General features: G+C 38.2%; 1 pseudogene; it reads left to right on the plus strand.

Annotated features, from left to right (window-relative positions):
* Positions 1-509: 509 nt before the first annotated feature.
* LOC129025706 (adenylate kinase isoenzyme 6-like) lies at positions 510-6,803 on the plus strand (annotated as a pseudogene).
* The last annotated feature ends 7,442 nt before the right edge of the window (positions 6,804-14,245 follow it).

Raw genomic sequence — 14,245 nt, forward strand, 5'->3', positions numbered from 1 at the left:
CCTTGCTTTCACTCTGTCAGCAAGAAAACCTGCCTGCAGATGGTAGGTGGGCCTGAGGCTGCCAATCAGTCACTACGGGCTGTAGGCACTTTGACTGTGGTTCATTCCTGAAGCAGCCACTCAGGCCAGTTCTTGCAGAGCAGTTCCTTCATTGTCTTCAGCTCACTGTTTCAGTCCTGGGACCATAGAAGGACCAGGGAGGGAGGCAAGGTCTCAGCCTGTGCCCCACAACGTGCTCTGAGAAGCATCCTTTTTCTTTCATTCTTCTTTTTTTTTTTTTTTCCAGATGGAGGAGAAGTCTCTTTTGTTACCTCCCTATGGACAGCCTCAAACTTCCAAATGAACAGACCCAGCATGGAGCCTTCAGGAAAGTGCACAAAATTCTGTCTATTACCCAGGAGGAAGGGCGTTCCCACTGAGGCCAGGAGCAGTCTGCATGACCCTGTTCAGGAATGTTCTCCTCATAGTACAGCCTCAAGTTGTAGGCATTCTCTGTATGCACACAGTCCATGGCATCCTCTGCCTGGGGAGCCATCCAGCTGCACACCTGGAATGGAGCAGTGACCTGGGTGAGTGTGTGGTGCTGGACCTCATGACAAGCAGGGGAGAGGGAGATACACAGACCAGTGAGCCCAGAACCCTGCCATAGGCTTCTTCTCTGAGACTTCCATCTGCTCTAGGATCTTCTTGCCCTGAGAATCTGCCCTGAGGTCAGATAGAAGCAAATGGCCTCCACTCCCAGGGATACCCCCTGTCACACTGTCAGCTCCCTAGAGGGGACTCAAGCAGTGGGGGCAGATTGTTTGGGCAGAAGCTCTTGAGATTTGGCCAGCTGGTTCATCCCATAAGCTCCTGTAACATGACACAAGTCAGGGGGAGATGAAACAGTGACATTACATTTTATTTTCTATTTTATTGCATTGTATTGTATTGTATTGTATTGTTTTATTTTATTTTATTTTATTTTATTTTATTACTTTTTGAAAAGAAGTCTCATTCTGTCACCTGGACTGGAGTGAATCAACGTGATCTCAGCTCACTGCAACCTTCCCCTCCCGGGTTCAAGGAATTCTCCTGCCTCAGCCTCCAAGCAGCTGGGACTACAGGCATGCATCACCACGCCCAGCTAATTTTTGAATTTTTAGTAGAGATGGAGTTTCACCACATTGGCCAGACTGGTCTCAAACTCCTGACCTCGTGATCTGCCCGCCTTGGCCTTCCAAAGTGTTGGGATTACAGGCATGAACCACCATGCCCAGCAGCCCTACTTTTTCTTTCATGGTATGACAAAGAGTTTTGTGAAGTTCAGACTGTGGTACTCGAGCAGCTCCAGTGAGGAATGGCTTAGGAAGCAAGGGCTGGTGAGCAATAGGCTGTAGGCCTACAAGGAGGAAGTGGGCACTGAGGAAGTGCCCTAGTTGTCTGTTCACAGACCCAGAAGAAGTGACATCCCAGGAGTCTTTGGGAAGCCGGCAGAGACTTACTGGATCCAGTAAAAGCCCCATGAGGATGCAGTGATGGGGCCCTTCTTGTCCTTGTCTGTAATTACAAAGAGGTACATGAAGGCCTCTTGCATCTTGCAGTTTCCAGGAAGTGGTTTCCAGCTGTTCATGCTAGGCACTTTTAGGCACTGAAAGCGCTTCAGGAGTGGTAAAGTAAAAATAAGCTCTTCATCTCACTGAGGACCCTCTTCTTTGCTCCCTTTGTGAGTTCCACCTTCCAGTCATGGCTCTGGAGACACCATGGTCCCTCCTGGGTCCCTGGCAAGATGTACTTAGGTGGCACACAGTCAATGAGGCTCATCTCCAAGCCATTCTTTCACTTTCTACTGTTTAAGGGACTCGAGGCTGGTGGTCAGCAAAAGGCCACCCAAGGCCAGTTGTCTCCACCTAAATTTTACCCTGGTTTGAGGGCCTCTAGGCCAGACCCCTCCATGTGAGAAAACCTGGTCCTCAGCCTCTGGTCTCCATGCTCCCCTTCCCTCTTTTCAATCCTGGCCCCAATGTCTCTCCCACCTCTCAGGTCATTGGAGAAGATGTTCGAGAAGAACAAGCAGCTTTAGTCAGCCCTGCTGAAGGTGGCAGATGGGTCAAGGCTCTTAAGCTGCTCTTGGATGTGGTTCATGTGGAAGCAGGCCTTGAATAGTGTGTGCAGCTCTTTCAGGGAGAGGGAAGTAGGATGTTACGAGGGCCCTGTACCCTAAAACATCACATTTAGAACAGAAAATAGTTTGCAAGATGCTTTCATGGGTGATTTTAATTTTCAACTTTAGGTTTCTATTTTCAAATTCCATAATGAACACAAAAGGTTCATAATTTCAACACATACACACTCACACAAACACACACTCCTGTCTGCTAGTGGGCAGAGATCCTTTCTTATGAAGAATTTTCTGCCAAATGCCTCTGAAGCACACATGGTTCTTGGGGAGCCGACAAGGCTAACTGCTTTTTTTGCACTAGTGTCTTGGGAAGATGGAGCATTTACAGCTGCCTTTTTGGGCAGCCCTCATGCAGGGGTGTGCTGAGGACTCCCCAGGGTCTCCAACTTCAGGACCATCTTCCAGTGTGTGTCTCATTGAATGTTAATGGTGGCTGTTTTGGGAAAGAGGAAAGGTTCTGTGATCAACTATGGGCACCATTGAGCTACAAATCTTTTCCATAATTGCTCTTAGCAAGCAGGTAGACCCTGAGAACATGAGTGGCTTTTTCCCAGGGAACATGAGTACATGAGAGATTTTGCTTTACAACCAGGTGAATCTCAACACAGCAGTTGGTGCTGCACTGGGAAGATTTCCCCACTCAAACACTGTGAATCTTTTTAAGTTTTTTTTTTTTTTCCAAGACATCATTTAGCTTTAAAGAGTTTGATTGGGCTGATATCAAGCCTGGCTTTGTACTGCCTGATATTTTAGAATCAAAAGTCAGTTCTTTAACTTGTGGGCTGTGAAGTTATAAGGTGTTGGTGTGACAGGCTAGAGAAGGAAGCCTGTGGTCCAATCCTACATGGACATTCTTATCTGTGACACAAAGATCTCCGAGGAGTAGGGAAGTGCTGCCTGGCCCTTCTTTTGGGGCCCCTCCCCAAGACAGTCTACCCAACTTCGAAACCAGCCTTCCCTCATACACAGCCCTGAGCCCCCTGCAGCTCCTCACTGTTTTGCAGCCCAGGGAAGCTGTTTGGCATGTTGCTGTCCAGGTGCAGTGAGACGCAGGGGCAGTAACACATTTCTTCATGGACCATCAGCACCGGCTAAATCTCCTGCAACAACTCCTTAAGGGACACCTACAGGGAGAAGGCCCCAACAACTATGATGAGAAACTGCATGGCTGGAAGCAAGGACTTACCGTTTCCCCAACCCAAAGCCCAGAGAATCATGCCCAAAATTGTCAATTTTCCACTTTTTGAATATTTAATTCTTTTTAGAATCCCAGGCCGCCTCTATATTTGTCATGCCTACCTACACCTGTCTCTGTGTGTAGAACAGAGCCTGGTCACACTGACTATCCCTGCAGACCAAGAAAAATCCCTATGCAGAGTAGGGGGAGATGGAAGAACTAAGGGATACAAAATGGTAACTTTGCCTCATCCCTTGCCCAGTGCTAAGGTCCCCAGGGCAAACAGCTTTTGCCTTCAACTTCAAGTTAACAGCTTACAAAATATATTCATTTTTACTTCCCCCACTCTCTTACTAATGTTACAAATTATATCTCTATATATTGTGTGTATTTTCCAGAGATTTAAGAATTTTATGCAGAATTATTATTACAATAGCAAATTTTATATCTTTGTATGTATTTATATTTAACAGAGAGCTTTATATTTTCATATGGTTTTATGATGCTGTCCAGCATCATTTAATGTTTCAACATAATTGACTCTCATTTGCATTTTTTTCTAGGGTCATTCTAGTAGTAAGCAACCTTAGATTTTTTATTTTAAAGTTAGAAAGGCTTTATTTTTCTAATTTTTGAAGTACAGTTTTTTCCAGATCAATTATTCTTGGTTATTAGTATTTTTTGTTTCATCAATGCAATGTATAAGTTTCTCAGCATGCCCTCTTTTTCTCCCAAATAACATTTATGTCATTTTCTTTGTATGTTCTTTTTATAAGACTCTTTCTCTAAATATATTGGTTTACTTGATGATGTCCAGTAAGTCTCATATTTCACACTTACTTTTTCTATTTTTTTTCAAAAATTGATTTCCAGGCCTAAATATTTGTGAATAATGTATGTTTAATTTTCTGATTCTTTTTCTGCTCCATTGTTTGCTATTGTGTCTCTGTAGTGAATTTGTAAATGCCAGTTATTGGATCCCTCAATGCCACAATTTCTGTTGGGTTTTTAGAAAAAGTTTAATCTCTTTGTTGATATCACATTTTATTCATTTATTATTTTTAAATGTTATTCAATTGTTTATTTTTGTTTTATCTTTGTTCACTGAGAACGTTTAATTATTTTTAATTCTTTATCAGGTATGAAAAAATCTTCATTTCTTAAGATTCAACTTCTGGATATTTATTCTGTTTCTTCCAGTGAAGTGTATTTTACACCTTCTCCATATGCCTTGTAATTTTTTATAAGATCTGGAAAATTATACAACATCCATCAAATCTAGCATTTAAAGGCTGGCATGACAGGGCACGGTAGCTCATGCCTGTAATCCCAGCACTTTGGGAGGCCGAGATGGGCAGATTACTGGAGGCCAGAAGTTTGAGACCAGCCTGGCTAACATAGCAAAACCTGTCTCTACTGAAAATAAAAAAAAATTAGCTGGGCATTGTGGTGTGCACCTCTCATCCCAGCCACTCAGGAGACTGAGACAAGAGAATTGCTTGAACCCGGGAGACGGAGGTTGCAGTCAGCTGAGATTGCTCCACTGCACTCCAGCCTGGGGGACAAAGCAAAACTATTTCTCAAAAAAAAAAAAAAACTGGCTTAGTAAAGGGTGATATTGACAGAAATCAAACAGGCTATGCATCTGCTTCACAGATGCATTCTCAGATATGTCTTCTCTGGATCTGTGTGTATTTCTCAGTTAAAGAGAAATTTTTCCATTGTTTTTAGATTGATTACCTATTTTATTTCCCAGTTGACTGTCTGTGGTATTGCAGTTTCTCTAGTGCTGCAATTTTCTTTCTTCTCATCAGACACAACTCTCACCTGTATGACTCCATCATGTCCTTCAGCATTCCATGTCAGGAAATAATCTATTCATTAGGCAACTTCTCAAAAGGACAGACATTTCAACACATACACTACAGCTTTAATTCTGTCCTGAGGAAGATGCTGGGAGTTAGGCTTTTTATGGTGAGCCCAATTACTATTGTGGGGAAGGAAAAAAATATCTCTGGTGGATAGTCTGTAGCAAAATTCCTGCAGTGTGGAAAGAGAGGAGGCAATAGCCATGTACAAAGCAAGGTGAAAATAAATGAGCATGTAACACATGGGAGAGGTCCAAAGGTCTTAGAGAAAGCCAGAGTTTAAATATGGTTTGTTCACCTCTGTTCCAATGGAAATTGTTTTTAAAAAGCCTAATTTTATTTTTCTTGCTGTCACAGAGAAACATGTTCCTGTCGCATGCTTACTATGCTCTTCAATCTTCTATGGCTTCTTTTCTCCCTCCCAGAATCTTCCAGTGCATTCACACTGAAAACCAAAGTCCTTTCAGAATCTGTAAGAACCTACATGGTCTGACTAGTTTTCATTAGTTTTGGGAATCTGGGGAAATCTATGCGCATTTCTGGAGACCTCTATGTTATGCAATTTTTAAATAAATGTGTGGTGTCTCAAGTCAAAGGTATGTGAAGGGAGTAGTGGAGGCATTGGGATTTGGTTTAGAAATTCCAAGAACAGTAGTGCAAAGACATGTGAGCAAGGCACTCGGAGACGTCGTGGCAAGCTGTCATTGCTTGTGAACTTCCTACTCACCGGTACACCAGGGGTTGGAAGAACCACACTAGGCAAAGAACTTGCATCAGTATCAGGACTGAAATACATTGATGTGGGTGATTTATCTTGAGAAGAGCAATTGTATGATGTCTATGATGAAGAGTATGACTGTGCCATTTTAGATGAAGACAGAGTACTTGATGAGTTAGATAACCAAATGAGAGAAGGTGGAGTTATTTTTGATTACCACGGTTTTGATTTCTTCCTTAAACGCTGGTTTCACATAGTTTTTGTGCTGAGGACAGATACCAATGTATTGTACGAAAGACTTGAAACAAGGGGTTATAATGAGAAGACTCTAACAGACAATACTCATTGTGAGATTATTCAAGTTCTTTATAAAGAAGCCACAATATCCCACAAGGAAGAAATCGTGCATCAGTTGCCCAGCAATATACGGGAAGAGCTAGAAAATAATGTAGATCAGATTGGCTGGGTGCAGTGGCTCACGCCTGTAATCCTGAGAGTTTGGGAGGCCAAGGTGGGTGGATCACGAGGTCAAGAGATCAAGACTATCCTGGCTAACACAGTGTAACCCCATCTCTATTAAAAATACAAAAAAAAAAAAAAACCAATTAGCTGGGGCATGTTGGTGTGTGCCTGTAGTCCTATCTTCCCAGGAGGCTGAGGCAGGAGAATGGCGTGAACCTGGGATGCATAGCTTACAGTGAGCTGAGATCGCACCACTGCACTCCAGCCTGGGCGACAGAGCGAGACTCCATCTCAAGATAAACAAAAATAAACAAATATATATATACATACATACATAAATACATAAATAAATAAGAAAATAATATAGATTAGATCTAGAAATGGATTGAACAGTGGATCAAATATCACAACTCTTGACTTATAGGACCAGCTACCTTACAATCATTCTTGTTGATATTACTCTGCTGACATCATAGAAATTGTTCAAGTATCAGTAACACTTTATTAAAATCATGTTGCAGGACTAGCAGGTGGATAGTATAGAGGTTTATGCCTGTGTATCTTTTTCTCCATGAGAAACCTATACATCTGAAATATAATGAATATAGTATAATTAAGGATTGAGACAAAAACTGTAATTTTAAAACAAATTGCTAAGGAATAAATAAATCTGACAAAATGGGTGGATATGTTTTAAGTTTATTACAGAAAAAAATGTAGATGATCTCTTAAAATAAACTAAAGACTAAAGAGAAAGCATCAAAGTATTCCTTTTTTCTTTCTAGAAAGTAGAAAATAAGGGAAGTGTTGTACCCTATAGAAAATTTAAAAGGTACAAAAGAGCATGTTGAAAAGTTAGGTTTCCCTTCCAGAACACAATATCCACAGGCAATCCAGGATCCTTTACTTTAGGAAATAATGTTACTGGTTTCCAGTATATCTTTTAAGAGGTTTTATGTCTGCACAGTGTATATATACGGGTGTACAATTTTTTTAGAACATAATAGTATATTGCACACACTATTCTGTACCTCTCTTTTTTTACTTAATATATTTGGAGTTTATATCATATCAGTACAGAACTGCCCCCTTTTTTTTTTAGCTGAGATATACATATCATACAATCCAATTTACAATTTTGAAGTGTATAATCAGAACTGGATATGGTGGCTTATGCTTGTAATCCCAGCAGCTGGGGTGGCTGAGGTGGAGAATTGCTTAAGGCAGGAGTTCAAGAACAGCCTAGGCAACATAGTGAGACCTTAGACTCTAAAAACAAACATAAATGAATTATACATTCCATTGGTTTTAACTTATTAACAGGGTTATGACTGTCACCACTGTGAGGAAAGCAGTGATGATAAAGGAAAATCCTATACCCTTTAGCAGTCACTCTCTATACTTTCCTCCTCCTCACTTTGCAGTTACTAGTCTGCTTTCTGTTTCTATGGATTTGTATATTCTGGATATTTCATATAAATGGGATTACACAATAAAAAAAGAAATTTCAGGAATACCACAGAGAGAGATGGCACATGTTTCCTGCTTTATAATTTCTCATCTTATGAAGGTTTAAAACATAATTCTACAAAAAAAATTTGATGGAAAATCTTTATGTGCAAAAGTATCTTGTTAAATATAAAAAATTATTTTATGGAGAATTCTTTTTCCTTATCAGGACCTAATCTTAAAAATTTAAACGCTATATGCCAACAGTATCTACTATAGGGTGGCTTATTGTATGTACTCATTTTATGGATTCCTTACAAAAACTTTTACCATAGGGGAAATTAAAACATTGCTCTACATACATTGAATTTCCAATTATTACCTTATTTCTCACTTATTATTTTGTGATTCTGTCTTCTTTAACATGAAGATTATCATGACTGTGTTTTCACTTTCTGAATTGTCATATGTCTGTAATTTGCCTGCAATCTTGGTTTCAGAAGTTCTACAATAGCGTGCTCAAGGCCTGGCATGGTGGCTCACACATGTAATCCCAGCACTTTGGGAGGCAGAGGTGGGCAGATAATGAGGCCAGGAATTTGAGACCAGCCTGGCCAACATAGTGAAACCCCAATTCTACTAAAAGTACAAAAATTAGCCAGGTGTAGTGGCATGCATCTGTTATCATAGTTACTTGAGAGGCTGAAAAAAGAGAATCACTTGAAACTGGGAGGTGGAGTTGGCAGTGAGCCAAGATCCTTCCACTGCACACCAGCCTGGTCAGCAGAGTGATACTCTGCCTCAAAAAATAAATACATAAATAAAATAATACAACATCCTCAAATGTATATGTTACATATAAATTATAAAATTTATTAAAATATTTGTCTTGTATGTTTCATCGACTTTAGGCACAATGTTATTATTAGCATTTTCTACCAGTTTCCTCAACTTTTACCTGAATAATAGCACAACTTATTACCAATTTTATTTTATGTATCAATTTATTATACTGTATGTAAAATATATATAGTTATTGTATTTAGAAATGTAAGACTTTTCTTCTAAAGGCTAAATTACAGACTTAATATTTTGTAAGAAAAGCAGCAATGGGCCGGGCATGGTGGCTTATACCTGTAATCCAAGCACTTTGGGAGGCCAAGCCAGGTGGATCACCTGAGGTCAGAAGTTTGAGACAAGAAGCCTGAACAACATGGAGAAACTCCATCTCTACTAAAAATACAAAATTAGCTGAGCATGGTGGCACATGTCTGTAGTTCCAGCTGCTCAGGTGGCTGAGGCAGGAGAATAGCTTGAACCTAGGAGGTGGAGGTTGTGGTGAACCAAGATCATTGCCCTGCAGCCTGGGAAACAAGAGTAAAACTCCGTCTCAAAAAAAAAAAAAAAAGGGAAAACAAAGCAGCAATATATCAAAGTATCACTAGCATAATTTAAAAGTTTCTCTAGTATTACTTAAATGTTTATTTTTTAAAACTTTCTCAACAAAGTTCTTTATGAATAATTATAATGTGTTTTCTTTGAAATGTTACTGCCCTAACTGTATCAAACATTTCAAAATTCATGTTTTTTGTGGATGCACAGTTAGAGTTGAAAATTGTAGTTATCTAGAATTTTATCTCGTTTATTGAGGATTTTATGGGTTAAAGTTGCTCTTCATTAAGTTTTGTATTTTATATTTCTGTATTTTTCAGAGAAGGCTGCTTCACATAAGTTGTGTTTCTAGTTTCTACCTATTTATTACAGTTTTGATTTGCAGTATTCAAATCAGAATTTGGGGTGTTAATGTTAATTTTAACTTTGTTTGCAATTTTGTATCTGTTTGTTTCATTTTTTAGGGTAGGCCACCTTAAATCAGTTTACTGTTTTTAGTTTTAATTTATATATTATAATTTTGTTTGACAATTGTCAGCTCTGTACATCTTAATACACTGTGAGGCAAAAGTCAACTATGAATCAGCCCTACTTCCTTTGTCAATATAATTATCTAAGTTTTTGTTTGCTTTTATAAACATTACCCCTATTTTGTTTATGATTTGTATATTTTTCTTCTTGGCTGGTGACCAATAATTGATTCTGTCTAGGTGAGTATTCATGGAAATTGTCTTAATTTCAACATCTTTATCTTATAATATCTTAGTGTGAAAGAAACTTTTTTGTAGTTTGAAGGTAACTTTTTAGAAAGTTTGTAACTCTATTTCTGTTAGCTGTCTTATTTATTTTTAAGACAGACTCTTGCTCTGTCACTGAAAGTGCAGTGGCACAGTCTCAGCTCACTGCAACCTCTATCTCCCAGGTTAAAGTAATTCTTCTGCTTCAGCCTCCTGAATAGCCGGTAATAAAGGCATGCACCACCATGCCTGGCTAAGTTTTGTATTTTTAGTAGAAATGGGGCCAGGTTGGTCTTGAATTCTTAATCTCAAGTGATCTGAACACCTTGGCCTCCTAGAGTGTTGAGATTACAGGCCTGAGCCACCTGCCCTCAGCTGTCACTGTTAATTTTAATTGTAGCAAAAATACATAATATAAAATTGAAAATCTTATTTTTTCTTATACAGTTTAGCCACGTTAAGTGTATTTACATTGCTATGCAACATATCTGTAAAACTTTTTTCTTTTGCAAAACTAAAACTCAATATAAACTAATAATACCCAGGTTTTTTAACACCTGACTCCTGATGAAAACCATTCCATTTTCTATTCCTTTTAAAGGCTGAGTAGTTTTCCATTACTTTTATATCACAGATTGTATTTATTCATTTATTTGATGAGGAAAGTTTGTTTTGCTTTCAAATATTGGCCTTTGTGAATAATGCTTCAATGAGTACTGATGTTCCAATAGATATATTGGAATGGTATAGATGTTCCAATTACCGTTTGCCCATATGTGCAAGGTTTTCATCTGTGCTACATTGTGTTTTATTGGAAACCTTGTCTGTTTTTATGCCAGAACCAAACTGTTTTTATTACTGAAGCTTTGTAATGTGCTTTGAAATCAGAAAAGGTGACATCAATAACATTATTTCTTTTTTTAAACATTTTTGGACCCTTTTTTGTCCCTTGAGATTCCATATAAATTGTTGGTTAGTTTTTCTATTTCTAAAAAAAAAAAAAAGTTAATTTAAAGGGATTGCATTGAATCTGTAGTTCACTAGGAACTAAGAACATTTTTACAATATTAAGCCTTACAACCCTTGAACACAAGCATGCTCAGAAGTGAGTTGTTTAATTTCCATATAGGATAATATTTTTGTTTTCTTCTGTTATTGATTTCTAGTTTTATTCCATTTTGATCAGAAATAATAGTCTTTAAGATTTCTATTCTTAAGAAATTGTTAAGTCTTGTATTGTGGCCTAATAGGTGGTTTATCTAGGAGAATGTTTTATGAACTATTGAGAAAATTGTGTTCTTCTGTTGTTGTGTATTCTGTATATTCTCATTAGATCTAATTTTTCTCTAGTATTTTCAAAATTTCTGTTTCCTTATTAATATTTAGGCTGGCTTTACTATTTATTATTAAAAGTTTGAATTAAACTATTCTACTATTATTATTTTTCTGTCTATTGTAATAATTATTTCAATGTTTGCTTTGTGCATTTGGAAACACTGGTGTGAAAAATGTATGTATACATATATACACATACACATATATAATAACATTTCATAAGTTCTAAGTGAATGAGACCTTTTATTATTATTTAATGGCCTTCTTTGTCTCCTGTGACAGTTTAGACTAAAAGTTTATTTTTATTTTTGAGAAGGAGTCTCACTCTCGCCCAGGCTGGATTGCAGTGGCACGATCTCAGCTCACTGCAAGCTCCACCTCCTGGGTTCATGCCATTCTCCTCCCTCGCCTCTCAAGTAGCTGTGACTACAGGCATGCGTCACTACTCCTAGCTACATTTTTGTATTTTTAGTAGAGATGAGGTTTCACCGTGTTAGCCAGGATGGTTTCCATCTCCTGACTTCATGATCCACCCACCTGGGCCTTTCAAAATGTTGGGATTACATGGGGATTTCATAAAACCTTTTTTTTTTTTTTTTTGAGTTGGAGTCGGATACTGTCGCTCAGGTTGGAGTGCAATGGTGTGATCTCAGCTCACAGCAACCTCTGATTCCTGAGTTCAAATGATTCTCCTGCCTTAGCCTCCCCAGTGGCTGGGATTACAGGGGACCACCACCATCCCTGGCTAATTTTTTGTATTTTTCGTAGAGATGGGGTGTTTCACCATGTTGACCAGGCTGGAGTCAATCTCCTGACTTTGTGATTCACCCATCTCAGCCTACTAAAGTGCTGTGATTACAGGCGTGAGCCACCATGCCCGGCCAGTAACAAATTAATTTTAATTGCATGCAAACATTCTTTCTCTTTCTATCGGCCTCAACTTAATATTACTGATGTCATGAATATATTTTTATATTATATAACATTAACAACTGTTTTTGCATATTTTTAGGCTTTTGTTTTTTAATTATATTACATAATTTCATATGTTTTATGAACCATCATTTGAATTCATCACAATTTTATTTTTGCGCCTGAATATTTCTTTTCCAGAGAGTTATGGATTTTCATCTAATTTTGTGATGCTATTTATCATCACTTTATTTTTATAATGAGAAAATCTCTCTTTAGCATTTCTTGTAGTGCACTCCTAGTGGTGATATGCTATTGCACTATGTGGTCATCATGAAAAGAATTTACTTTTTCTTCATTTTGATAAATAGTATATCTGGATATAGTATTATTGCTTAAAATTTTTTCTTCTTTCAGCACATTGACAATATTACCCATGTCCCTTCTGGCCAGCAAGATTTCTGCAGCTAGATTCACTGATTATCTCATAGAAGCATCCATATAAATGACACATAGTTTTTCCTTTTTGGCTTTCAAGATTATCTGCTACTCTGTGACTTTTAAAACTTTGCTTATAATTTTTCTCATTAGGAATCTTTTTGTGTTTATCCTAGTCAAAATTGGTTGAACATTTTAATTTTTATCTTTTTTACTTAGGCTTGATAATTTCTCAGGCATTTTTTTCTTTTTATATTCTTCAACTCCATAATTTGCTCTTTAATTTTTTTCTTATTATGTTCTAATTTTCCTGATTTTATTTCATTGTCTGTGATCACATTTTGCTCACTGAGCACCATTTAGATAATTCTTTTAAAATTTTTTAGGTAATTTATACCTATTTCTTTAGGGTAGATTTCTGGGTATTTATCTTGTTTTTTAAAATTATTATTTTGTTGTATTACCCTAATATTTTGTATATGTTGTAATTTTTGGCTGATTATATTATATTTTATATGTCCATTAAACTTGTCCATTTAAAATAATCACTGGTCATAGGTTTTACATAGAGGCTTTGTTCTGAGAGAGTCTGACACAAACTGGTGGGCTTAGAAATTCTGAAGTTCTCTCAAACGTTTTCTCAAGAGTCATTTTCTTTCATTACACTTGTTCTCAGCCAAACCAATCTGTCATTTAAAGTACACCACCATGTCTTTGAGCATTCTGAAGCCAGGAGTTGGGAGTCCACTCCTAGATGCACCATGTTGTAGTGGGAAGGAGAAAGAACCATCGTGTGTAAATGTAACAAACTTTCCTTTTTTTGCGGGGGGGGATGTGGTTTCACTCTCGTTGCCCAGGCTGGAGTGCAATGGCATGATCTAGGCTCATGGCAACCTCTGCCTCCTAGTTTCAAGTGATTCTCTTGCCTTAGCCTCCCTAGTAGCTTGGATTACAGCCATGTGCCTCTGTGCCTAACTAATTTTGCATTTTTAGTAGAAATGGGGTATCTCCATGTAGTTCAGACTGCGCTTGAACTCCTGACCTCAAGTGCTCTGCCTGACTTGACCCCCAACAATGCTGGGATGACAGGCATAAGCCACTGCACCTGGCCACAAAGATTCATTCTCATGAATGTGGAGGACATGCATGTCCTTGATAAAAAAAGTTTTAGACTTTTTAAAAAGTTTGATATGGGTTTGGGGGTAATCTAACCACTACTAGCTCCAAGAAATCCTCATGTAATTTTGTCAACTGTGAAGCAACAGCATCCATTAGCATTAATAGCCTGTATGCAGTGCATTTTCCCACTGAGTTCCCCCAAAACGTCCTCAGTGTAGAGATGAGAAAACACAGGCTACACAATTTCAAATGGCTGCTGAACACATGGGTCAGACCTAAGAACCTTGCAGAGAGGGCTGCATGAAATTTCCTCTAAATTACCTGAAACACAGAAGCTTCTGACATTGAGTGCAAGAACCTTGAGAAGCCATATTTCCTCTCCATTTTGGAGACAGTGAACAGGGCAAGACATCTTAGAAAGAATTAAATCAACATTTTTTTCTTCCTTTTTTTTTTTTGAGACAGAGTCTCACACTG

The sequence above is a fragment of the Pongo pygmaeus genome, chromosome Y (assembly GCF_028885625.2).
Source record: "Pongo pygmaeus isolate AG05252 chromosome Y, NHGRI_mPonPyg2-v2.0_pri, whole genome shotgun sequence".
NCBI classification, from domain to species: domain Eukaryota; kingdom Metazoa; phylum Chordata; class Mammalia; order Primates; family Hominidae; genus Pongo; species Pongo pygmaeus.